Raw genomic sequence first — 25919 nt, 5'->3', positions numbered from 1 at the left:
TGTGTTTGTTCTTGTACTGATTCACCCCCCCCTCTCATTACCGGTTTGGTACTAGTAGTTCATCATTGAGTTATCAATTGGTATCAGAGCACTCCAGGTCCTCTGTGTTGTAAGCTTAATCGCTTGAGGAAAAGATCCTAGTCAAATGATGAAGAGGGAAGGTCCTATGTTTAACAGGGAAAATTTTGGTATATGGAAAGATAGGATGAAGATATTCATCAGAAGCATGGGTGCTCAACACTCAAGTTATATTGAGAATGTCTATGTTGTTCTTACCGGTATTCTCACTGATGACCAAAAGAGAGAGATACAAGAAAATGGGCAAGTCATGGAAGCCCTTATTAGTAGTCTTTCTGACATCGAGTTTATTGATGTTCAGGACAAGGTAAATCCCAAAGAGGTATGGGATGCTCTTGAAAATATCTATGGTGGTGATGAGCATGTAAAATAGGCTAAGGAAGAAAGCTTGAGAGGGAAGTTTGAAGACATGTGGATGGTTGAAGGTGAGACCATTTAGGAGTATGGAATAAGAATCAAAATGGTTGTTGGAGAAATCAAGAGTGCAGATGGTAAAATAGAAGATTCCACTATGGTAAGCAAAGTCCTGAGATCCTTGTTGCCAGTCTATTCAATAAGGGTTACTGCTATTCAGGAGCTGAGATCAATAGACAAGTCTAAGGTGTCCTTGGACTCCATCATAGCCAAGTTGACAGCCTATGAGCTGAATAGTTTTGATGGCAGTGTTCAAAAGACAAAATTAGCATTTAAAGCCTCTGCTATACCATCCAGAAAAGGAAAAGAGGCTAGCACTAGTGGGGAACCTAATCAGAGTAGAGAAATGAATGATGAAGAGTTTCTGATGGAATTTGAAGCTCTTCTTGCCAAAAAAATTTCAAAAGGAATGGGTAAATACAAAGGTAAACTACCTTTGAAATGCTTTTCCTGTAACCAAATAGGACATATTGCTATGAACTATCCTAATAGTGACAACAAGGATAAATCGGAAAGGTTCAAGAAATTCAAAGGAGGAAATCGAAGAAACTATTTTGTGGCAGTTGATGAAGGTGTCATAGATAAGGAATCAGAAGATGAAGAGAATGAAGACATTGTGTTTGTTGTTGTAAAGGAAGATGTGGCAGACAAGAAGGCTCTTGTCTCTTGGTTTGATAATTCAAATGAGTGGATCATTGATAGTGGCTGTTCTCACCATATGATTGGTGACCAGAGCAAGTTTCTATCCTTGGAGGAGTATGATGGTGGTGTGGTTCGCTTTGGCAATGATGCACCATGCATGGTCAAAGGCAAAGGGTCCATCTCTCTGAATGGAAAGAGAAGTGCTGACAATGTGTACTAGGTTGATGGTCTCAAACACAACCTTCTAAGTGTTGCCCAGCTAAATGACAATGGCCTCACTCTACAATTCAAGAATGGAGTCTATAGAATCAAAGGTAAAGATGGTAAATTGGTGGCTACTAGCATGCAGACCAAAGGTAACCTATTTCATCTGAATGCAAATGTAAGTACCTATCTTATGGCTAAACTTGATGATAGTTGGATATAGCATAGGAGACTCTGCCATGTAAACTTTGATAACATTGTGAAGGCTAGTAAGATCAAGGAAGTTAGAGGGTTACCTATGCTAAACAAACCAAATAATACCTTGTGTAGAGAGTGTCAATTGGAGAAAATGTTTTACTCAACCTTTAAAGGTAAATCTTTTACTGCTGACAACTTGCTTGATCTTGTGCATACTGATTTGTGTGGTCCTATAAAAACTAGAAGTGTGTAGGGTGATAGGTACTTCATGATCCTCATTGATGACTGCTCAAGAATGATGTGAGTCACATTCTTGAAAGACAAGTTTGAAGCTTTTGGGAAATTCAAAGCTTTCAGAGCATTAGTGGAGAAGGAAAGCGGTAAAAGGATCAAGTGTCTAAGAACTGATCAAGGAGGGGAATTCACTTCTGGTGAATTCAACAAGTATTGTGAAGAATTTGGCATCAAGAGACAGTTGTCTGCCCCCTGGACTCCACAACAGAATGGCCTAGCAAAGAGGAATAACCAGACTATGGTTGAAGCAACTAGAACCATGTTGATTCAAGGAAAGTTAGCTCACACCTTTTGGAGAGAAGCAGTGGGCACTGCAGTCTACACTATGAACCGGGTATTCATGAAGAAAGGTAAGGACAAAACCACTTATGAGTATTGGACCGGTAAGACACCTGTGGTTAGCTACTTTAGGGTATTTGGTAGAAAATGTTACATCAAGAGGAGTGAACATCAGGGCAAATTTGAAGCTAAATGTGATGAGGGAATATTTCTAGGATATTCCACCAAGAGTAAAGCTTTCAAGTGCTACAACAATAGGACTCAAAGAATTATGGAAAGTATCAATGTAAGAGTTGATGAATCCTCTAAGAAAACTGAGGAAACCAATAGCGTGCAAGCTATAAATGACCAGTTGCAACCTTCTGGGAACCAGTTGTCGGTCAATCGAGTACCAGTAATAGTGTTCTTGAACTGGCAAATACTGATACTGATGAAGATGAGGATGAAGAGGAAAAGCAAGAAGAACCAGTTAAGACCATTCCTCGGTATGTCAAGCTGATTCATGATCCTAAACAGATCATAGGAGATAAGGATGTAGGAATCCTTACAAGAAGAAAGATCAGAGAGAACTCATGTATGATCTCTGAATTTGAGCCTAAAACATTCAAAGAGGCTCATAAAGATGAAGACTGGATCAAGGCTATGGAAGAGGAACTTGACCAGATAGAGAAAAATGGTACATGGTCCTTGGTACCCAAACCAGAGCATAAAAATGTCATTGGCACCAAATGGGTGTTCAGAAATAAGTTGAATGAGGATGGCACAATGATTAGGAATAAAGCCAGATTGGTGTGCAAAGGATATGATCAAGAAGAAGGAGAAGACTATGGAGAAACCTTTGCTCCTATAGCCAAATTGGAAGGAGTTCGTATGCTTCTTGCATATGTAGCTTTTAAAAGGTTCAAATTATATCAAATGGATGTAAAATCTGCATTCCTAAATGGTGTACTTGAAGAGGAGGTGTATATTGAGCAACCAGATGGGTTTTCCCTATCTGAAGATAGTGACATGGTATGTAGGCTACATAAAGCATTATATGGTCTAAAGCAAGAACCTAGGGCATGGTATGAGCGCCCACATTCCCATTTTGTGAAGATTGGATTTGAGAAAACAAGTGAAGATAGCAATATCTAATTGAAATCTAAAGGAGATCAGATCTGATATGTGAGGTTTTTGTTGATGACATTATCTTTGGTGGAGATGACAAGATGAGTCATGAGTTTGCTGATGAGATGAAAAAAGAGTTTGAGATGCCACTCATAGGGGAGATTAAGTTTTTCATTGGACTGCAGATCCAATAGATTAAAGATGGAATCTTCATCACTTAGTCCAAATATGTCAGAGAGGTGTTGAAGACTTTTGGTATGGAAGATAGCAAACCGGTTGGTACACCGATGGTGACTGGTTGCAAACTAACATAAGAGGATGATTCCGCAGTGGTTGATGAGAAAGAATACCGATCAATGATTGGTAAGTTGCATTATGTAGTGCACAACAAATCGGATATTGCACATGCAGTTAGCATTACGGCAATGTTCCAAAAAAGTCCTAGAGAATCCCACTTGATTGTAGTCAAGAATTCTTAGGTATCTGAAGGGAGCAATTGACTATGGATTGTGGTACCCATACAACAATGATTTTGATCTAAAAGTGTTCACAGATGTTGATTGGGTAGGTAATGTGGATGACCGGAAAAGCACAATCGGTGGTGCATTCTTGCTTGGTGGTAGACTGGTCTCATGGATGAGTAAAAAGCAAAGTTGTATCTCTCAGTCTAAAGCGGAAGTGGAGTATGTTGTAGCTTTCATGAACTGCACTCAGACAATTTGGATGAAGCATGTATTGGAAGGCTTCAAGATCCCTGTATCTGAATCGGTAAGTATCTTCTATGATAACACAAGTGTTATCAATATATCAAAGAATCTAGTTTTACATTCTAGAACAAAGCATTTTGAGCTTAAGTATCATTTCTTGAGGGAAAAGGTTCAGAATAAGGAGATTGCACTGGAACATGTTTCCAGTAAGGTGTAGTTAGCAGACATATTCACCAAGCCTCTCCCAAAGACTACATTTGTGCACTTAAGAGGTGAATTGGGGGTACTACCCCTTCAGGAGGTGAACTAAAAGTAATTGCTCCACATCAGTCAGGTATTGCAAAGTCAATTTTTTATTGATTGATGTGTTGAAGGATGCTAGTCCTCAGGGGGAGCAGCATAATGAAACATACATGCTTATGTCTCCACTTTGGCATTGTTGTCAAAGGGGGAGAAGGGGTAAAGTGGACAAGATATCTGTAGCAAATGGGGGAGAAGATGTGAAGTGGAAGATATCTTTTGTATATTGCCATCAATGCCAAAGGGGGAGATTGTTGGCATTATGTGAACCGGCATAAAGACATAATGACATTGTATGTTGTCATTGATGTTAATATGTGACATAGTGAGAACTGACACATAAGATAAGTGAAAAGAGAGAGGAACTGACATATGTATGAACTGGTTTATATGCCAAAGTGAAGCGGCATATTTGTTCAAGATGAACCGGCATGCAGTTACGGGAACCGATACATGGAAGCATTGTGTTACTAGCAGTTGGTAGGTAGTTTCCACTTCAGGATTTTTGGTTGGAGTATCTCAAGCCTGTGTGACTCAATCAGTGATCTTTGTGTGATGAGTTAGCAATATAATGGATAACAGATTGTGTTGCCACGTAAGCTCTATGTGCGTGAAGGATCTTGCATGAAAAAGACTATTCCTATCTACGGTGATAATGCGTGATGGGTTATCAGCTGCCATGAAATCGGTGGAAAATAGATAATGGAGAATGTCTTGAGATCGATTCAAGATTGTTGCATTTAATGCAATATGATTAACGGTCAGGATTGAACCACTTGAATTGCTTAACCTAACAGGTTTAAGGTTTAGGGTTTTGCTATCGACCTGTCCATTTCCTATAAGGTCAATGTTGAGTTTCTTTCTAAGGTTGTTGGCAAAAGTTGTGAGTGTGTGTCCAAGGGAAGAGATACATGATTCTTGCCAGACCAAAGAAAAGAAGAGATGCCTGCAAAGTGAATGTGTAGAAGGTGAAGAGGAGCCAAAATGGATCTACATTAGCATTGAGTGCTGTTATCAGATCATTATAATTCTTGTTGATCTTTAACCAGTTCAACAGTTGTAAAATCCCCTAACAGGGTAGCCTTAACTGGCTTGATGCAAAATTGCTTAACAGGGTGGTCTTAATAGGCTTAATTCAAATCCCTTAATTGGGTAACTTGAGGTTAATGAGTTCTGAGAAGCTATAGAGCTCTGGAGATCCTTTAGCTATTGAGTTCTTGAAATCCTCTAACAAGGTAACCCTAACCGAGTTTAACCCTTAACCGGGTATTATAGTTATCCCTTAACCGGGCGATCCCTAACAGGATTTGTTCCTAGTAGAACCTATTGTAATGTCTTTAACCAGACAAGGCTCCTAACAGAGCAGACTTGTAAAGAGTTCAAAGGTAGCTTGTCGGTATTCATCCCCACCATGGTTTTTCCCGGTTGGGTTTCCACATGAAAAATATGTGTGTCATGTGTGATGCTTTTATCTTGTGATGCTTTGTTATTATCTATTGAGCATATGATGGTTTTGTGTTTTATGCCTATCTATAAAACATACTGAACTAACTGTTGTGATGATCAGATGATAGTTTACCTGTTCATGCATAAGGGTGAAATGGTAGTGTTGTTTTGAGCTAAGTGAAAAGTTAAGTGATCAATCGGTCAATTCTTGTTTTTGACACTCTTGGCTTTACCGGTTGCAGTCTGTGTGGAATAAGTATCCCTGTTTGTCAGTCATTTGGAGTATTTGCTATCAAACCGGTTTTGGACTATGTTTGTGCTTGTACTGATTCACCCCCCCCCTCTCAGTACCGGTTTGGTACTTTTAGTTCATCATTGAGTTATCAACTTCTCCTCAGGATGCTTGTCCATGGAACAACCTGAACATACACCTTCTGAAAAGCTCATTTGAGTTAGACCAGTGACCATGTCTTTTGTGCTGAGTTGCTGAAGATAGCGGTAGTTGAGGTGACCAAACTGCTCATGCCATAGCTTACTTTTAGAATTTGAATGAGTAAGCAAGGCCCTAGAAGGTGAACCTGGCATGAAGTGGGAGAATGAATAAAGCCTTGAGTTCTCATTGACTTGTCACACAGCTACCAAGGCATCATCGTCAAGTTCCTTTACCACAACTGAGTCAGGTGTAAACTCAACCTTTTTCCCATTCCCATAGTGAGTGATTTGGTAGATAGAGAGAAGGTTGGTAGACAAGTTAGGAACATAAAGAACATTCTCAAATGTTCCATCATCCATGTCAACTGAACCTTTCCCTTTAACCTCTACTTATGTATCATCATCTATGTAAATGTGAGGTACCTTAGATGACTCCAATGAAGAAAATAGCTCCTTTGTAGAACCCATGTGATATGAGGCACCCAAGTCAAGTATCCACTGCTATGAAGAACCTGTTGTAGCCACAAATGCTTTCCCTTTTCCCTTAGAATGTGAGGAAAAGGAAGGAGATGAATCCTTCTTTGTGTAGGCAGATGACAAGTTGATGTTGTTTTTCTTAAGAAGATTTGTTAACTCATCAACTTGCTTAGTGTGGCATCAATGCTCATCATGACCATACTTCTTGCAATATGCACAATCTAGTTTATCATTCTTAGGTGGAGTCCCCTTCTTGGAAGAAGATGAAAAATTGCCTTGTGATGGAGAGGATGATTGTCCTTCTTCCTGTTGTGGCTTTGACTTAGATTGTTTCTTCTTCTTGTTGGAATCTTTGCCTTGACTTCCTTGATTCCCTTGATTAGCCACCAAATCCTTGGCCTTTGAAGACTTGAGAAGCCCCATGTTCAACAACTTAGATTGTTCCAATATCAACATTTTTGTGAAAGCATCAAATGAAGGCATAACATAGGAACTCTCCACTGTCAAACAATGAGTTTGGAAGCTAGACACAAATGCTGCATATTCTGGTGCAAGCTTGTCCAACAAGTTGAATATCAACTGAGCATCTTTTTTGTCAATTCTACAATCCTTAAGATTTTCTCTTAGCTCATTTTCTTTGGTGACATAATATTGGATTGTATCAAAAATCTTGGGATCCAAGCTGGTGAGCTCATTGTCAATCTTGTAACCTCTAATTTCATCAACTTGTCCATACAATTTCTGAAACATATCCCAAGCATTTTTTATTGTAGTACACTTCTCAATATGAAAGATGAGGTCATCTAATACATACTTACGCAAAGTTCCAAGAGCCATGCAATTCTTAGTGAGCCATTCTAATTGAGCATTAGGATCAGCCTTAGGATCAGGTGGTACTGCTATTGTTCCATCTTTGTAATGTGTGAGACCTTTTTCCATTAATTTGCTCCATACTTTAATTTTCCATGATGCATAGTTATGTGGAGTTAAAGGTGGAAATTTATGACGACTCATTGCAACAAAAATGAAAAAGAACAAGGAAAGAGAGACACATTAACACAAGACACCCCCCCAAATTCACTCAATCAAAGAACCCTCTGAAATTGATGATTTGGCACTTTATACTTAGTGAGTGTACAATGGCCCACTTGCAAAAAATGGCAAAGTGGACTTTTTTAATTTTACAATAGCCTCAATAAGGCCAAAAGAGACTCAAAATAATAGTACAAGAGATCTAAACTAAGATCCAAGAAATTTACAAGTACCAAATAGGCCAAATAAGACCAATATCTGAAAGTACAATTTCCACTCAAAATCTCTGAAATCTGATCATATATTATGAAAGTAGACAAAAAAACATGCACTTTAAAAAATATATGGCACCTAAAAAGGAGGTTGTACGAGCTCAAATGAGGCCTTTGAAGTTGCATAATCGAGGATTAGATAGGTACAGCTGAGAGAATCCAAATATTCTGAAAAACCTATGCACCAAAATTAGAAAATAACCACACCAATGCAAAGAGCACAAAAAATTAGCCCAAATAAAAAAAAAATTGCACCCAAAAAGGAGCAAAATTGAGCAAGTTATGAGCCTCCAAAGTTGGCCCAAAAAACCAAACAACTCAATGGAGAGGGGTCTGAAAATTTCCAAAAAATGTTGACTGGGCATTGATTGTGCAAAAAATGCCAAGTGGTACTAACTGGGCAGAGGTGGTTGACGTGGCTTGCTGACATGGCAGGTAGGCTATCTTTTGTTGGCGGTTGTTGGAAAATGGATAGTTGGTGGTTGGAAAACTTGACGGTGGTTGGAAAGTGATTGTCGGCAGCAGCCAGGGTGAGGCACCGGTTGCGACAGTAGCAACAGAGTCCAGAGGGGCCATTGGTGGTGGAGCCAGTGTGACCTCCGCAGGCGGCGGTGTGGGTAGCGGAGGCACCTGGCAGCGAGTGACAGGGGCCGCGCGAAGGTGCTTGGGCAGGGGGTTGCGTAGAGGCTTGGGTGAGGGACTACATGGAGCAGTGGACGGTGCTTCCAGTGGCCGCTGGGCGATGCTACTGGCAGATGTGCTAGGGCTGGAGCTGTTGGTGGCCGATGATCTCGGCGCTGCAAGGCTGGTGGCTTCGGGGCTGCAGGAGCTGGTGGTCATCGGGGCTCCAGTGGACCAGCTAGTGGTGGGACCGCATTAGCTTGCACAAGACCTGCAGAGAAGTACGGTGGTGCAAGGGGGGATCTATGGACCCCCAAAAATATATTTTTTTTCTTTTTTCTTTGAAAAATTGAAACCCTTTGGCCTTTTTCGATTTTTTTTTTTTTCAAAACAAAATTTTCAAAAAAAAAATTCTTATTATTTTTTTAAATCTGAAAATTTTGTACCGTACCGCCCAAATTGAGCAAAAAATTCCACCACCCCAAAAAGTCAATTTTCGCCAAAATTGGTCAAGTTTATACTCAATTTTTATGAAAACAGCCACCCGGATGCAATGGTGAGGTCGAAAGCGCTCTAAGATGCCTCCAAAAAATGCTTTTCCCTCAGATCTGAAAATAGAAGCCTTCCAAAATGTCTCCCAAAACCAATCAATGAAGACCCAATGGCTCTGATACCATGTGATATTTTGCCAAGAACAAGGGCACAATGAAAAGTATAAAATAGAATCAAAACAATGACAAGAACAAACTGTATTCTCATCAATATGTAAATAATCAATTGGATTAACCAATATAATGAATATAGGCCTGCTTTTATAGGCAAGGCCATATGGATGTACGACCACACAATCATGACATGTGGCTCAATGAGAAACAAGGGTAGGTAAGAAATACTAGGGGTAGGTAGGAGAAATAATATAATATTCCACAAGAGGTGGATGATCCACCGAATGTGGAGTGTAACAGCAAAATAAGACCACAAAAGGTGGAATTTCTCCTACAAGCTATATCCCTATGTGCACACTTCACTAAGTGTCTCAAATCCAAACTACGAAGAGATGCATTATCCTAAGTTAACTTAAGTAATGTGTAATAATATCCATGATGAATATTTATTTACACCAACAGATATATATGTAAATGTTGACATTTGATCCAATAAATCTGTATTGAGTTTATTATTGTGTATTCATTGTATTTGGTGGCTGCCCTTTTATAAAGTTAAATGATTATTTTCCTATGTAATAAACAATATGAAGATAAACAACAAAAATCTATGATATAAACATTGCAATCGTGGATTATGATTTGATAAACTTTCTAAAATGTTGAATTAAAACTACAAAACTCCTTGTATTAAGTTCATTATTGTGTATTGGTTGTATTTGGTGGTTGCCCTTTTATAGGTTAAATAAATATTTGCCTATGTAATCAACAATATGAAATAAACAACAAAATTCTATGATATAAAACATTTAAATCATGAAATATGATTTGATAAACTTTCTAAAATGATGAATTAACCTTATAAAACTCTTTTTTTCAATGAAAATTAAATTCAATGGTAATGGTGAGATTTGATCCAAGGTACTGATTAGTGGATGCTTTTGATTCCCTTCATTTATATTTTTCAATGAGTATGGTGTGAGAGCACCCTCATGCTTGCAATTGTCAAATTTTGGTTCTTTTCGTATTTTACCTTTTTTCTTTTTATCTAAATAAGGTAATTTGGGACCATTAATGATCATTTGAAGCCATCTGTGAAAGTTTGGGGTCATATGGATAAAAGATGTCAAAGTTCCTCAATTGTTGTCAAAGTTGCTCATTTGTTGTCAAAGTTATCAAAGTTATCAAATTTGTCAAAGTTTGGGTTGATTTGGATAAAAGATGTCAAATTTGCTCAGTTGTTTTCAAAGTTGCTCACTTGTTATCAAAGTTGCTCAGTTGTTGTCAAAGTTGTCAAAGTTGTTAGAGTTGTCAAAGTTGTCAAAGTTGCAAGATAGGCTATAATTAATTCTATTCGCCATGTACATAAACCAAAGTCATGAGTGCATCTGCATCGGAAGGTTTATGCTAGGAATGCTCCTGTCGTTCCTCCCAAAGCGCTGAAATGTTGAGAGCCATACCCTATCGACACGATCTCTCAAGTGCCCCAAGTCCAAAAAATTGTCAAACTTTGACAGATTGTTTCTCCCAATCTAGGATGCATATGATCGATCTCTTTGAACCTATAGGGTCACATGAGGCCCCTCTACAATGACGTATCACAGTTACTAACGACTTAGAGACATTTTCAAATGCTATTTTTTTTTTCATCTGCTACAAAAACCGCCAGTGGCATGCAATGCAAAGTTGCAAGATAGGCTAGAATTGATTACATTTATCATATGCACAAACCAATGTCATGAGCGCATCTGCATGGGAAGGTTTAAGCTAGGCATGCTCGTGTTGTTCTTCCCAAAGCACTGGAACGTTGAGAGCCACACCCTACCGACACAATCTCTCAAGTGCCCTAAATCCAAAAAATTGTTAAAATTTGATGGACTATTTCTTGCAATCCAGGATGCATATGATCGATCTGTTTGAACCTATAGGGTCACGTGAGGCTCATCTACAATGAGCTATCTTGGTTTCTGATGACTTGGAGTCATTTTCAAATGGTAGAGTTTTTTCACCCGCTGCAAAAATCGTCAGTGGCTACACATATATCATTTTTCACTAACTCACATCTCTTCAAATCTTTTCCATATTTAACTCCATATGTGACTGTCTTGTATTTTCCAAATGAAACTAGTTTTGCACCAATTTCATTTGTGCTCTCCTACACATTTTGGTAAACATTGCAAACCACCACATATAGCACAAGAACCTTCCAAACAAGGTGTCTTTTAATAAATGCAACCATCATGTCTATTACATAGCACACTTGAAATATATTATGTTTTTGATTAAGGTAAAAATAGGTTTTGAAGGGGCCCTGAAACCCTTTACAAGCGGAGCTTAGCAGATAAAGCAAAAAGAGACAAAAAGGGACAAACCAATGAAAAGCCAACCAAAAACCATAGAGAACCGGATAAAGCCCCATAAATCTAGCAAAACCAGAAAGACCCAAGAGAAGAAACTAATTAATTTTTTTTAGGGCATTAGCTAAGGTGTTGCTAATCCCATGCAGTTCTTTGATGTTTTCCCTAAGATTAGGGATATCCTTAGCAAAAGTAGCCACAACTTTCTTGACACTTTCCCTGGTCCTCTTAACAGTACCAACTAGAGTAGCTTCACCACTACCAATCTGGATAGTATCTTCATCCATGTCAAGGTCCACCACTGGTTTAAGAGAACTGGAATTATCAAATACCATAGCAATATCTTCCAAGTTTTTAGTGACTGCTGACAAGATATTCGGGATAATACCTAGCAAATTTCTCATCGCCACACTCCCTTCTTCCAACAATTTAACCTTCTCCTCCATATCCTACTTCCATTTTATCTGATCCCTGTCATTGTACTTCCTCTTCTCGTCCACCTGTTTCCCATTTTTTTCCAAGTTCTTCAAGAGTTCATAGGTCCATCTGTCATAATCCAGTCTCTCCTCGCTGAGTTTTCTAGGGTTATCCAGGAATAACCCTTTACCCACATTTTCCTTATCCTCGCTTAAACTATCCTTAGTCATATCCTTCTCAGGATCCTTGTTCTCTTCCCTCTTAGAATTCACATCTATATCCTCATTATCCTTGTACTCCACATCCTCCATAGGGTGGCTATTGTCCTTGCCAAGGCAATCACTGTGGATAGGGCTTTCATTATCGGACTCATTATCACCACCTTCTTCCTCAATACCCACCTCCTCATCTTTCCAGCTGTCTTCACCATTAGAATCATCCGTATCCATTTTGCTGCCTTCTTTTCCCATTTCATCTATTTCAATATTTTCTTCATGGGTTTCCGTCCCAGAGGCACTCTTACTTTTTTTGCTAGAAGATGCCTTCTCCTTGCTGGAATCGCCTCCCTCCAGCTTTCTCTTCCCCAGAGAGGTGGATAACCTCTTATTTTCTAGAATGGTGAGGATTTTATAGTGCTCATAAATGAGAAGCAAAATCCCGCAATGGAGAACCAGATTAGAAGGGTTCTTATTATGTTTATTGCGGGACCTTGAAAGGGACCTAAAAAGGTAGTAGGGTAGGGAGACCCTTTTGTCATGTCTGAAATGGTTTAAAAGAACAAAATGGTAAGTGTGGGCCTTAGAAAATCGGCCCTCAATATTGATATATTCCATTATCGCATTCAAAACCCATCCCCAGATTTTCTTGATATTAGACGCTTCATAGTAACCCCCTGTGGCTTTTCCAAATTCGGCCCTCTCTTTTTCCTTATGCGGGAACAAATTAACCGCGTTATTGGAGACTTGAGGTCTCTAAAAAAATTAAGCCCAAAATGGGGCATGCCAGTCATAGTAGTAATGAGTCCCACATCCAATTTTAACTTAACCCCATAGATTTTAAAGGACCCATTACACCAATTTTCAGAAATTTTGGAAATGGTTAGATTCACCCTAGCTTTGTCATAATCCACCAGCTTCTCCATAAAGCTTGTGAGGGACCCTTTTTCCAGCTTCGCCCACACTTTTGGCATCACCATCCATCTTGACGTATTATCTGGTTCCTCCCTCCCTAAATCTTCTCCCATATTTGAATTCGGATTCTTAGCTCTGTTCCTCTGCAAACTCAACACTTCTTTCTCGTAGTTACTCGTGATTTTGAAAAGGGTGACCCAGAAAGTGTGTGATGTAATATTAAAAATGGTTGGGGTTCTGCCACTTTGCCAGGTAATCATTACATTTCCATCAAATCGTAAATTATTCATATACCTATCATGATTATGCGGTCCTTCCCTCCCCGTAAATCTGTCCTTTCTAAGGAGCTCTTTAATGTTCATATTAATATCTTCCACATGCCAAATCATTTGAGAATCAGAGTTAACTCCTAGGTTCCCTAGTCAATCTACCATCATATTTTTCTCTCTAAAGGCATGTTGAATAATTATTTCTTTAAAACTAGCGATGATTTCCCTAGCTTTCAGGATAATGTTTTCAATTGACCAAGATGGCTCCGATTCCCCCTTTAGACACTTAATAATATTAAGTGAATCTCCCTTGAGCCATAATTTATCATGATTAAGATTCTTAGCTATAATTAGGGTATTCAGGGCAGTTGAGGCTTTGACAAAATGACTAGTTTGACTCCCCAAAGGTCCAGCTACCGCCACTAAGCAACTTCCAGCAAAATTCCTGACAATGCCCCCATATCTAGCTTTACCTGGATTCCCCTTAGAGGCCCCATCAAAGCTAGCCTTAATCCACCTTTTAGGAGGAAAACACCAAACAAGACCTTCTCTGCCCTTCTCCTTACTAGTAGTAGTAGAAGAGAGGTTCCACCTATCATTGAAATCTTCTTTAGTAGCTGGTCCATTATTAGTCTCATAGATACATTCAAATATGCTCCTATAAATTTTATCCACTACCATTTTAGGAGTAGCACTTTTATCCCTAAAAATCCTATTATTGTGCTCTTTCCATATATTCTAGATAAAATTCGGGAAATTAAGTTTCCAAGTCTCCACAATATTTGGATTAGAACTAGGGCATTGCCATTGTTGCCAAGAATCCCTTAGGGAATTTGGAAAAACCCAGCTCAAGTTCCACCTGCTTAAGATAACTTTCCAAATTTCCTAACTAAATGTACATTGATTAAGAATATGGCAAGCAATCTCTTCTTCCCTGCAACAAAGAGAACACCTATTAGAAAAAACAAAGCCTCTCTTTTGAAGGTTGTCCAGAGTTAAAACCTTGTTTTGGATGAAAATCCAAAAAAAGATATTAACCTTAGGAACTAACTTCTTATTTCAGACTTTAGCCTAAATAGGAGTTTCTTCCACAAATTCATTATGGATAGCCACAACTGAGGACATAGAATATTTCCCATCTGGGGTTTCCCTCCATATCAATCTGTCATCTGTACTGTCTCTAGGAACTTTAGTAGAGAGAGCAATCTGAAGGAACTTAAGCCCCGGACAATGCTGGCTAAAATCAATCCAGTTCCCATTTCTCCAGTAGTCTCTGACCAACTCCCCAAACCTGCTTTTGAACCAGTCTTTCCATTCATTAAGGATTGGAACTTCCTCCGGAGGTTTATCCAATATCCACCTATCTTCCCAAAAACTTATTTTCCTACCATCCCCAAGGTTCCAAATTTGACTAGTAGTAGCCCAAGTTTTAGCAAATTGGACTGCATTCCATATAGTAGATCCTTCAACAATAAAAGAATAATCTAAAAATTCTTCCTCAGAAGGTTTCATATAAAGATATTTGTTTTTCCATATTAAATTCCATTCTCTTTCCTCCCCTTTCATTCTCCAAATTTGTTTAGCTAATAAAGCCTTATTCATAGAGCTGATATTTCTTAAGCCCAACCCCCCTGAGGCCTTAGGGGAACAGATTTTATTCTAGACAATAAGGGGAATTATGTTTTTGACTTCCACCCCCAACCAAAGAAACTTTTTTTGAATTCTTTCAATTGCTTCTGCAAACTTTCTGGGGATTTTGAGCAAACTGAGAGCATAAACAGGCAAGTTTTGGAGAGTGGCTTTGAGCAAAATAACTTTGCCTGCTTGACTAAGGACTGCCCCTTTCCACTCGGCCAGTTTTGAGTTAAATCTATCAATCAACTTATTCCAGAAAAAATCACTATGCTTAATACACAGAGGAAGCCCCAGATAAGAGGAGGGAAGCTCAAATATTTCGCAGCCAAGAATTCTTTCAATCCTTAATTGCCTTTGAACAGGGGTATTGATGAAGAACAAAGAGCTCTTATCCCAATTAATTTTTTGACCAGAGGCAGATTCATAAATATTCAGTACATTCTTCATATTTTTAGCTTCTGTAATGGTAGCTTCCCCCATAGTGATAGAATCATCAACAAACTGTTCATGAGTACAAGTGAAATTGGATGAAGATGGTTTCAGACCTCTAAGATTTCCTTCTTGCACATTTTTAAATATAAATCTACCCAAACTTTCAGCTAAAATAGTAAACAAGATAGGGGATATGGGGTCCCCTTGTCTAAGACCTCTAGAGCTTTTGAAGAAACTTGATGGGGATCCATTGACGATAACAGCAAAAGAGGAAGTTTCCATAGGTTGAGAGCAAAGCTGAATAACTTTTTCACCAAAACCAAATGCTCTCATAATCCTTAGGAGAAACTACTAGTTCACTCTATCATAAGCTATAGCCATATCCAACTTCAGAAAGAACTCCTGATTATTAGCAACTTTCAGGGAATGGATATTTTCATGAACAACTATTATGGAGTCCAGAATCTGTCTACCAGGGACAAAACCATTCTACTAGACAGAGATAATTCTTGGAAGAATTTCCAGCAGCCTGTAAGTCAGAACCTTGGATAAAATCTTATAAATAGAGTTATAGAAACTAGTGGGTCTAAACTTTTTGAGAGAATCAACTCCTGGGATCTTCAAGATTGGGACAATGAAGGTAGCCTTCAGTTCTTTAAGAAGCCTTCTAGAGCTAAAGAATTCTTTAACACCTTTGCAGATGTCAGTCTCCATAATATGCCAAAAACATTGGAAGAAAAACATAGGAAACCTGTCCGGTCCAGGTGATTTATCTCCCTGAAATGAAAACACCGCCTTTTTGATTTCCTGATTAGAGGGGATGCGGGATAAGAAGTTATTGTCATCCACAGTTAGGGTAGAAGGAATAGTTTGCAATAGGATGTTTTGATTATTGATATCCAAGTTATCCACTTCTCCCAACATGGTGCCAAAATACTCCAGAGCTTCCTTTCTAATATCATTATCCTTCGTCAAAGTCCCTTTATTACAGGATAATTTGGATATCCTATTAGTTGCCCTATGCTTAAGAGCAGTTAGGTGAAAAAACTGGGTATTTTTATCACCTTCCTTCAAGAACAGAGCTCTAGATCTTTTTCTCTAGAACGTCTCTTCATTAGAAATAATGGTGTGGTATTTAGAGAAAAGAGCATTTTCGACCTCCCTTAGTTCATCAAACAACCCATTCTCTTGGATTGTATCTTGAACTTCTTTTATATCATTTTTAATTTGAATTTTACTCTTAAAGATGTCCCCAAAAATCTCTTTATTCTAAATTTTAATTTTAGCCTTATAATATTGAGCTTTTTAGCTATTCTAAAGAGAGTCGTACCGTCAACCTCAAAATTCCACCATTAAGCAACACAAGCTTCCAAAGATGGATGGGATAACCACACTCTTTCAAACCTAAAAGGGAAGTTTCTCTTAGCCGAAAAAGAGTTGGCAATAAAAGAGATAGGATAATGGTCTGACCCAATTTTGATAATAGAAGCAAGAGAGAAGCTATACTTGGCTAACCACTCAGGAGAAATTAAAGTTCTATCTAACTTCAGTTGAATCAGGTCTGCTTTGGTTCTTCTATTAGTCCAGGTATAGTTAATCCCTTGAAGATCCACATCCATAAGAGCTTGATCATTAATGAACTCCATAAGGTCTTGTTTCCCATCAACCTGCAAGGGGAGACCTCCCATCTTCTCTTCCTCTTTTAGCGGAGTATTGAAATCTCCCATTATTATCTAGCTTTGATCAACAAACTTAAGTCTATCATCAACAAGGCTTCTCCAATATTTAGCTCTCCTAGTTTTGGTATTAGGCACATAGACATTGGTTAACACCCATACAAAGTTATCCTTGATATGCTCAAGCTGCACAAAGTTCCTATTAAAAGCAGAGATGATTTCCTTACCTTTAATGGTTTTTTGATTCCAAAAAATCGCAGTTCCTCCAGAAGCTCCCTCCGAGCTAGATCCTATGACACCATTATTTTTAAAAATTATAATCTTTTCCACTTTATGCTTAGACATATTGGTTTCCTAAACAAGGACCACATCCAATTTATGATCTCTTATGATGTTTCGTAACACATCCTGCTTATGAGGGGCAACCAACCCTCTGATGTTCCACAATATTATCCTCATACTTTAACCGGAGATAGGGTTGACTCGATGGAATACTGTGTTCCATCAACACGGTTCTTCCAGCTTTCTTGTTCCTTTTGACGTTTTAGAGATGGCCTCCCCTGCTTTTTGTTCTGGCTTCCAACATCTGCCTTTTTCTTATTCCTTCTTCTAGTTGAGATACCTCCATTGAGTTCCTCCTTATTCACTTTTCCCTCTTTCGAACCAAGAATCCTGAGATTTCCTTACAGGATATCCATTACCATACTATGTGATGGGGTTTTACATTGAGGAGGCTTTGGGCTTCCATTAGTTAAAAGCAATAAGGGCTCTAAATCAAAAGGGTTAAACTCTTGAGCTTCATTAAAATTTTCCTCAATTGATTTTGAGAAAGAGGAAATAGACACAACTTCATGGGGACTTACCTCTTCCTTCTCCTGACTAACAGATCCAACCTCCTGGTCCTCTAGTTTTTTTTTTTTTGTTCAAATATCTACCTTGCTCCCCCTCTTTAGTACTCTCTATTTGGATATTAGAGAAGACACAATCCTATTTTTTATTATTACTATTCTCACCCTTATTAACCTCATTTTCTGGCTCCATTATGCCCTTATTTTTATCACACTCTACTGATGAGTCTCCTTTTTTATCAATTGTTTGCCAAATCTTTTTATACTTCACATTGCTATCAGACTTACTTTCCTTACTCTTCTTAAGCGGTCATGATTTTGCCCAGTGCCCCGATTTCTTGCAATGGAAATAGGCAAATGGGAGTGATTCATATTCAATAGTTTGGGTCCATTTCCCTAGTTTAGAAATAATCTCTATGGATTGGGGCATATCCGTCATTTGATTAACATTTACACAGTTGCGAGAAAGGACTAACCTTGATCTAGCCACCATCATTGGATCAATTGAAAGAAGTTCTCCAAAATAGTTTGCAATACCCTTAAAGACTTCCTCATTCCAGAATTCCAGTAGGAGACCCGGGAGGTGAGTCCAGATTGGCGCCGAAACAAAGAAGGATTCATCAAGGGAAACGTTCAGGACACATTTCTAAAGAGCCAAAGTTGACTTGTTGAACATCCATGGACCTTCATATAGAGCTTTATTCATATCTTCTTCAGAGTTAAAAGCAAAGGAAAAAAACCCCCTAACCAACGCTGCCACATCCACTTGACCTTTTAAAACCCATTTCCTCCTTATGAAATTCCTGACAACATCAATGTTAGGCCTACAGTCAGTAAATTGTCCAACTAAAGTCATGGTTAAGCCAACAATAGTTAGATCTACTTGGTTATCCGGAACAGAAATAGCAATCAACCCTGAAACTGGATCAGAGATATTTGTAACTTCCGAGAGCCCTGATTTAGCCAGCAGCTTCACTCCAAAAAGTGAAGACCACTTTTTACCTTTACCTCTATCATGTGGGTCCCTAGTTTTGGAATCTTTCTCCTCCACCAATTTGATTGTTTCCTTGTCCTCTTCTGTACCTTGAGATGCCTGTCCTCTTGCTTGATTGCCAGTTCCAACCCCAGAAAAACTGCCTTCCCCAGGAAATCTACCTTCCCCAAGAAGTCCGCCATTCCTAGATTTGAAATTTGGGATTCCCACTCCATGTCGCTCTGCACCCATTACCACTCAAGGCTGTAGCCAACTAAAATATATTATGTTGTTGAATTAGGAGGTGCTTATATATTGCATTTCTGCAAAACATCATTAGTGTGCAAAGTAGGACAAATATGATGAAAAATATCATGGTGCATGGAAAATTCAATATGCATCCTACAACAACACGTGGTGCGTACATGATTAATCTTAATATAGAAAGGTTTTACCATTTCGAAAAATCTTTGAAAAATTCTTATTTGATGAAACTTTTAAAGGAATCTTTCATAAAATTTTGTTTGAGTCATATCCAAATAGTGTTTGGCATGTGGCTCATGATTTGTGGACCCGATTCACCTTCTAACAACATCTCTTTGGTTGAGCGAAACTATTGTGTTGTCATTTCAAAAAAAATCATTTAATGTTCTCAGTGCATCAAAAACAACCTTGTCTTTGCATGGCAGTCTACTCGAGAATGCCCAAAGCGAATTATTGTTAGGTTCCTCTATTTTTTCCTACCTCTGTAATGCTTTACCTAATGTTGTTCTACTAACATTTAATGACATACTTGTTTTGCTTATCAAGTGATCATTTTTAATTTTCTTGCTCATTATGGTAGATGTAATGACACGTCGAGTAACATTAGAATCTTTAGCACATGATTTTAAACCAATAGCTTGATATGCATCAAATAGATTTCTCACAATAGTTCTTCCGTTGTTACTTTCAGATGATCTTAGGCCTAGAGTTTTCATTGTCTGTCTAAAATTCAAATTTTTAATCATTTGAACAATTAATTGACATCATGCGGTTTGATTAAGTTTCCAAAATTGTTTTGCCATATTCTGTTAACCATTCTCCTACAAGTTAATTCATTCATTCATTTTATTGGGCATTAGCTTCAATATATTCTCATCAATGTCAATAAGATACATTGGTATCCTACGAATGATTCTAGGAGGTGTTAACATCAGTGCATTGCGTGCATTGGGTACATTCAATTCATCAAATAGAGAAGGTGTATGTTCATCATTTAATTTATTATTCAATGTGGTCTCTTCTTCAATTGCATTAGGTTCATATGGTAAATAACATATCTCCTCTTCAATTGCATTAGATGCATTATGTTCGTTTGGTAAATCGAATTGAGATGTTGAGGATGACATAGCTTCTTGTCCCATTGTTTTTATGTCATGAAATTTCTTCATATGTTGCCTTTGTCTTCCCTTTTCAACCTCTTGTTGTTCCATTGTTCCTCACTTGTTCTTTCCCATGGTTGATATCGGTTGTTCTAAATAGAATCATATTACATATATATCAAAACTATTAAACATTCACAATAACATTGACAAAACTAATAAGAACAACAATTAAATCATTTGAAATCATGCAAAAACAAAAATATTCACTTACTTAGAAGAAATTATGTATAAAATAGTCACAAAAGCATAGACATAGTTGCAATGGAGCCTTCAACGATCTCAAAAAAATCTTTTGAGGCCATTGAGTTGGTTGGGAAACTAAAAGTATATGTCCGAGTACCGCGTATGAGGTCTTTTTAGTAACCCCTTACATGTTGTTAGGCCTTAAAAATGTTTGTAGACCAACGTTAATATTTTGGGTACCACATATGCACATTAAACATATAAAGACCCCGTACGCACTATTAGGCCTTAAAAATGTTTAGCAAACCAGCAAACTAATAGTCCCAGTGCCTTGTATGCACTTTTTGTAGTAAATAAAATGTGAAGGAAGAGAGAGAGAAAGAGAGAGAGAGAGAGAGAGAGAGAGAGAGAGAGAGAGAGAGAGAGAGAGAGAGAGAGAGAGAGAGAGAGATGGTGATGATGATGGAAAAGGGAGAGAGGGAGAGCGAGAGAGAGGATGGAAAAGGGAGAGATAGAGAGAGAATATTTATTTGAGACCATTAGCTATACTGTCAACTTGGAAACAACTCTGTCGTGTGGCTCTTAGTATTATGAGAATTGCAGGAGAAAAAATTGGAAAGAAAAAATGTGCATTACCAAAGATTTCCCAAAGCCCAACAATAGGAGGAGTGTGGTTGAGGGATGATGCACAATGCATTTTGTACATTGATTCAAATTCTAAGAATATCAAGGAAAGCATAGCCTTTGCTACTCAAACTGTGGACCTTGGGATTATAGGTTTACTAGTCATCCAAATGGTGACCACTACATGGAAGACCTAATTGCAATACAACAATATAAAGTAAGGGAGATAAAGGGGGTAGGGGGAGGGAAAGAGTGGGGAGGGAGAGAGGGAGAGGGGGAGAGAGAGAGAGAAAGAGAGAGAGAGAGAGAGAGAGAGAGAGAGAGAGAGAGAGAGAGAGAGAGAGAGAGAGAGAGAGAGGAGAGGGAGGAGGAGTGAGAGAGAGAATGGAAAAGGGAGAGAGGGTGGAAGAGAGAGAGAGAGAGAGAGAGAGAGAGAGAGAGAGAGAGAGAGAGAGAGAGCAATATAAAGTAAGGGAGATAAAGGGGGTAGGGAGAGAGAAAGAGTGGGGAGGGAGAGAAGAAGAGAGAGAGAGGGATGGGGTATGGAGGAAGGGAGAGAGGGGGAGAATGCTGGCTTGTTATTCTTTTAAGCAATATTGGTACTTCTTTTTATATCATAATAATGGTTCATTTTGCCACCTTAGGATACCGTATGACCCCTTAAGATGTCGTATGCTCCTAAAGGATCACGTGGTGTTATGTGGGGTCATACAATGTTTTATGACCCCTTAGGACACCTTATGACCCCTTAGGTGTCGTTATGGGTCATGTAATGTGTCCTTAGGGGTCATATTGTGTCCTACCACCATTTAAGACACCATATGACCCCTTCGGACACCATATGGTGTCGTTATGGGTCATATGGTGTTTTTAGGGGTCATATGGTGTTCTATGACCCCTTAGGACACCGTATGACCCCTTAGGTGTCGAATTTGGTAAGCAGTATTGGCACTGCTTTTTATATTATAATAATGATTCATCTTGCCACCTCAGGACACCGTATGAGGGAGAGGGAGAGAGATGGGAGAGGAAGGCAGAGAGGGAGAGAGAGAGGGAAAGAAAAGGGAGGGAGGGAGATGGAGGGAGAGGAAGACATGCCACATGATGTCATTAGGGGTCATGTGGGGTCCTAATTGAGCCACACATGTGTTACAACACCATATGACCCTTTAAGACACCATTTGACCCCTTGAGATATCATACATGGTCTGAAGAGGTCATTAGGTGCTATGTGGGATCCTAAGAGAGAGTGAGAGAGAGAGAGAGAGGAATACAATATAATACAATACAATACAATACAATAAGATATCAATATACGTACATACACATATAAACACACATATGAGTGTGTATATATAAATTATATATATACTGTTATATAATATATAATATATTATATATATAATATATAATATATATTATATATATATACACATTATATATACATATATATATACATGAAATATCATATTTTACATATTATATATATACATATATGTATGCACACACCCACATTTTAAACACAGGTAGAAGCGTGTACGTGTTGTTTTATCTTTAACACCACATACACACTATTTTATCTTTAACACCGCGTACACGCTACTAATTGTAAAGACACCCCATATGCGTTTTGTTTTAAAAATACCATGTACGCGTTGTTTATAGTACAAGGAGCCCATACATGCTTTTGACTATTTAGGCTTGTGAATAGGCCTGGATGACAAAGCTATGGGTTGGAAGTTTGATTTCCCTCCATTTCCCTCATTTTTGATGTGTTTTGTTTTATCAAATTGGTTTCTCAACTTTATCATCTTCGGGTTTACACCTCATCAAGTGGGTATTTCTAAAATTGCCACCATATATTCACCCATCTTTCGAGCTTTCTAATTTGAACAACAATAACATATTATTATTGAATTTCTTTTACCAGTGTCTCCATAGTTCTCAAAGACATACGTGTACCATTTTTTTTAATAACTTTTGATCTACTTATCCAAATTTAAAAAACTTTATATATTATTGTAGTGCACTTGATTCGTTATAGTTAAAAAAAAAAATGTACTTTCGATTGTTTTGGTGCAAGTTATGCTTCGTGCACAAATAGGTACCTGATTTTTAGGATGTGCTCGATTGGAAAAATCATTTAAAAAAAAAGACTCAACAAAAAATTACAAAAAAGTACACAACTTCTAGTACTCACTCTTAGCTATCTTTCTGCAAAAGGATTTGTTAAAATACTAAATCTAACTATGACTTTTTTGATGAACACGTCAGACACTATGTTATGTTTTTCAGAAAAAATCAGGGTCTATTTTTCGTGCACGAAGGATTTGACCCCCTTAATTTTATCCAATTTTGAAAAAGTTAGTAGTTTGGAAATAAGATTCAGAGTACTATAATATTTTTTCTTTGATTATCTTTATATCTTGAGTGGACGACTTTCAACTTTCGTTTCCAAGTTCAGGTTCACCTCATTTTAGAAAAAAAGAGTCCACTTATACCCTCCTTTTTGCACACCATCTTTGTGCACTTACCCATTTGGAGGATTTGAAAAAGACAATGAACATGCCCCTCTAGACCATCGTACAAAAAGAGATAGCAAACCATTGCTTTTTTAACCAAATACTTTGAATCCAGTTATTAATATAATTCCGGGAAGGGAACATTATCAAATCAAGAGAAAAAAAGAAAATAGCAGTAGTTTTTAACCTATTCTTTTCCTCAACAATTGCCCAATCCATATGAGAATTAGTTTTAACATTGACTTTAATAATATTTGAATCCTTACCTCGTCCATCTTGAACTTGTTTTCTCGATGAAGCCTCTTACAAGATGAATGCGGCGTTGCTTGGCATGCACGGTCGGTCAATCAATGCATCCTCGAAGGATTTATCTCCAACATCGTCCTTCGAAACCCCAGGAGAGGATAAAGCCATACACAAAAGAGGAGAATAAAACCACTCCCACAAGGCAAAAAAACATTAAATCCAACAAGGTACAAGGGATGAATGCAAACAGGAAGGCCAGTCTGACCCTCAAGCCAAGAGACTACTCACCCAAGTGAAACTGGCCTTCTTCGCACATGGACAAGTGATGAGTTGCAAACCTCCTAATCATGATGAATTTATAAAGGACAACCCAAAAAAAATTAGAAATTTGGTTAAATAATGAAATACTTTTTAATATTTCTCAATAGGAGACTTTTGGGGGTGAAATTATCTTTGGTGCACATATGATCATGATGTAATGGAGTGCAAAATTTTGTGACCCAATTTATTATGGTCAATACTATTTGATTGACTATTAATGACAAGTGGTGTTGAAAAGTACTATAGAGGAATTTTTTGACTGCAAGGACCAAGTTATCTTATGTTAGCCCCATTAATTGGATTGGATTTAAAATCAAATGAGAATATTGGAGACAGTAGTCACACATGTGGGTATCCTAGATGAGATTGATGTACTTTAAGCTTTTATATTACTCTAAATATTAGAAGATTGTTAGAATAATTCTTCTTTTCGATTTCTAGGATTTTCAAATCCATTTGTTTATGAGTGAATTAACATTGAATATCTTTAAAAACAAAATCATAACAACTAATCACACAAAACACAAATCAAGTTGACTCATAATGACTATAAAATGAATAGAAACTATAAAATTTAAAATCCATATATATTTTTTTAATTTTAAAAATCAATCTTAAATTATCCAAAATTACTTCTACATATCACTTAATGAATAGTAATATCAAAATAAAAATAAATAAATCTAAATGTAATCCATGACTAATATAAAATAAAAAAATATATACAAATAGAAATGAAATATTAAACTCCACATTAAAGGAAATTGCACCATACACATATATTCAAATAGATAGTGTTTTCTGATAGACAAAGATGCCGAAATCTCTTATGGTGAAATTTGCATAAAATATCTATAAATAAATATTTTATCTTTCTATCTTTGTTCTTTTATATAATTAGCTATTTCTAATTTTGTTCTTTCTTTCTCCATGTTGGCTATTCGCAGATAGAAAATCAAGGACACACATTAAATTTCTGGAGTGGAAGGAGAGGTAGAACAGCGGGATCTTTCTGAGTTGCCTCGGAATATGTCATTTCAGCCAAAACTTATGTGAAAGGGTGGCAGTCAAGTTTCTGCAGCAGTTTTTATTAGTTTTATATGATTTATTTTTTTAATTTTTTTTTTTCAATAGGAAAAGTATGGATTACTGTAATAATGAAATAAGCACTTTATAATATTATATATAATCTTTTTTAAATTAGATATTCCCAAAAGATATTGAGAGGTGTATATTTTTATAAGAATCATAATAAGATTAGAGATGTTCTCTAAAGTGATATTGTATTAATTAAATTATAGAAGTAGGTATTTTTCAATAAAAATCATTAAATTTAACTTCATAGTTATTTGCATGTTAATTTATTAATCTAAATCATTGTTCTTAATGAAACTCTTAATATACATCATTTTGAAAATGACATTATAGAATTAAAGATGTTGAATGGAGTTATGCTTTGTTCTTATAAGAACATGAACATGAATCAATAATATGCTTTAAAAAATAAGTACTACTTTTATGTGTAGCATTATGAGCTAGCTAGGTAGGAGAACTAAATTTGAAACATCTCCCTTATTTATGGTAGGTGTCAAAAGATTATGAAACCCATAGTAGATTCCTTTAAAAGGAAATGATGAAGATTTCTAGGTGCCTTAGAACATTTGTGGTTTTTGCTAGAGATTTCCTTCATG

The sequence above is a fragment of the Cryptomeria japonica genome, chromosome 10 (assembly GCF_030272615.1).
Source record: "Cryptomeria japonica chromosome 10, Sugi_1.0, whole genome shotgun sequence".
Lineage (NCBI taxonomy): Eukaryota > Viridiplantae > Streptophyta > Pinopsida > Cupressales > Cupressaceae > Cryptomeria > Cryptomeria japonica.
The sequence above is the reverse complement of the archived record's forward strand: the minus strand, read 5'-3'. Positions refer to the sequence as shown.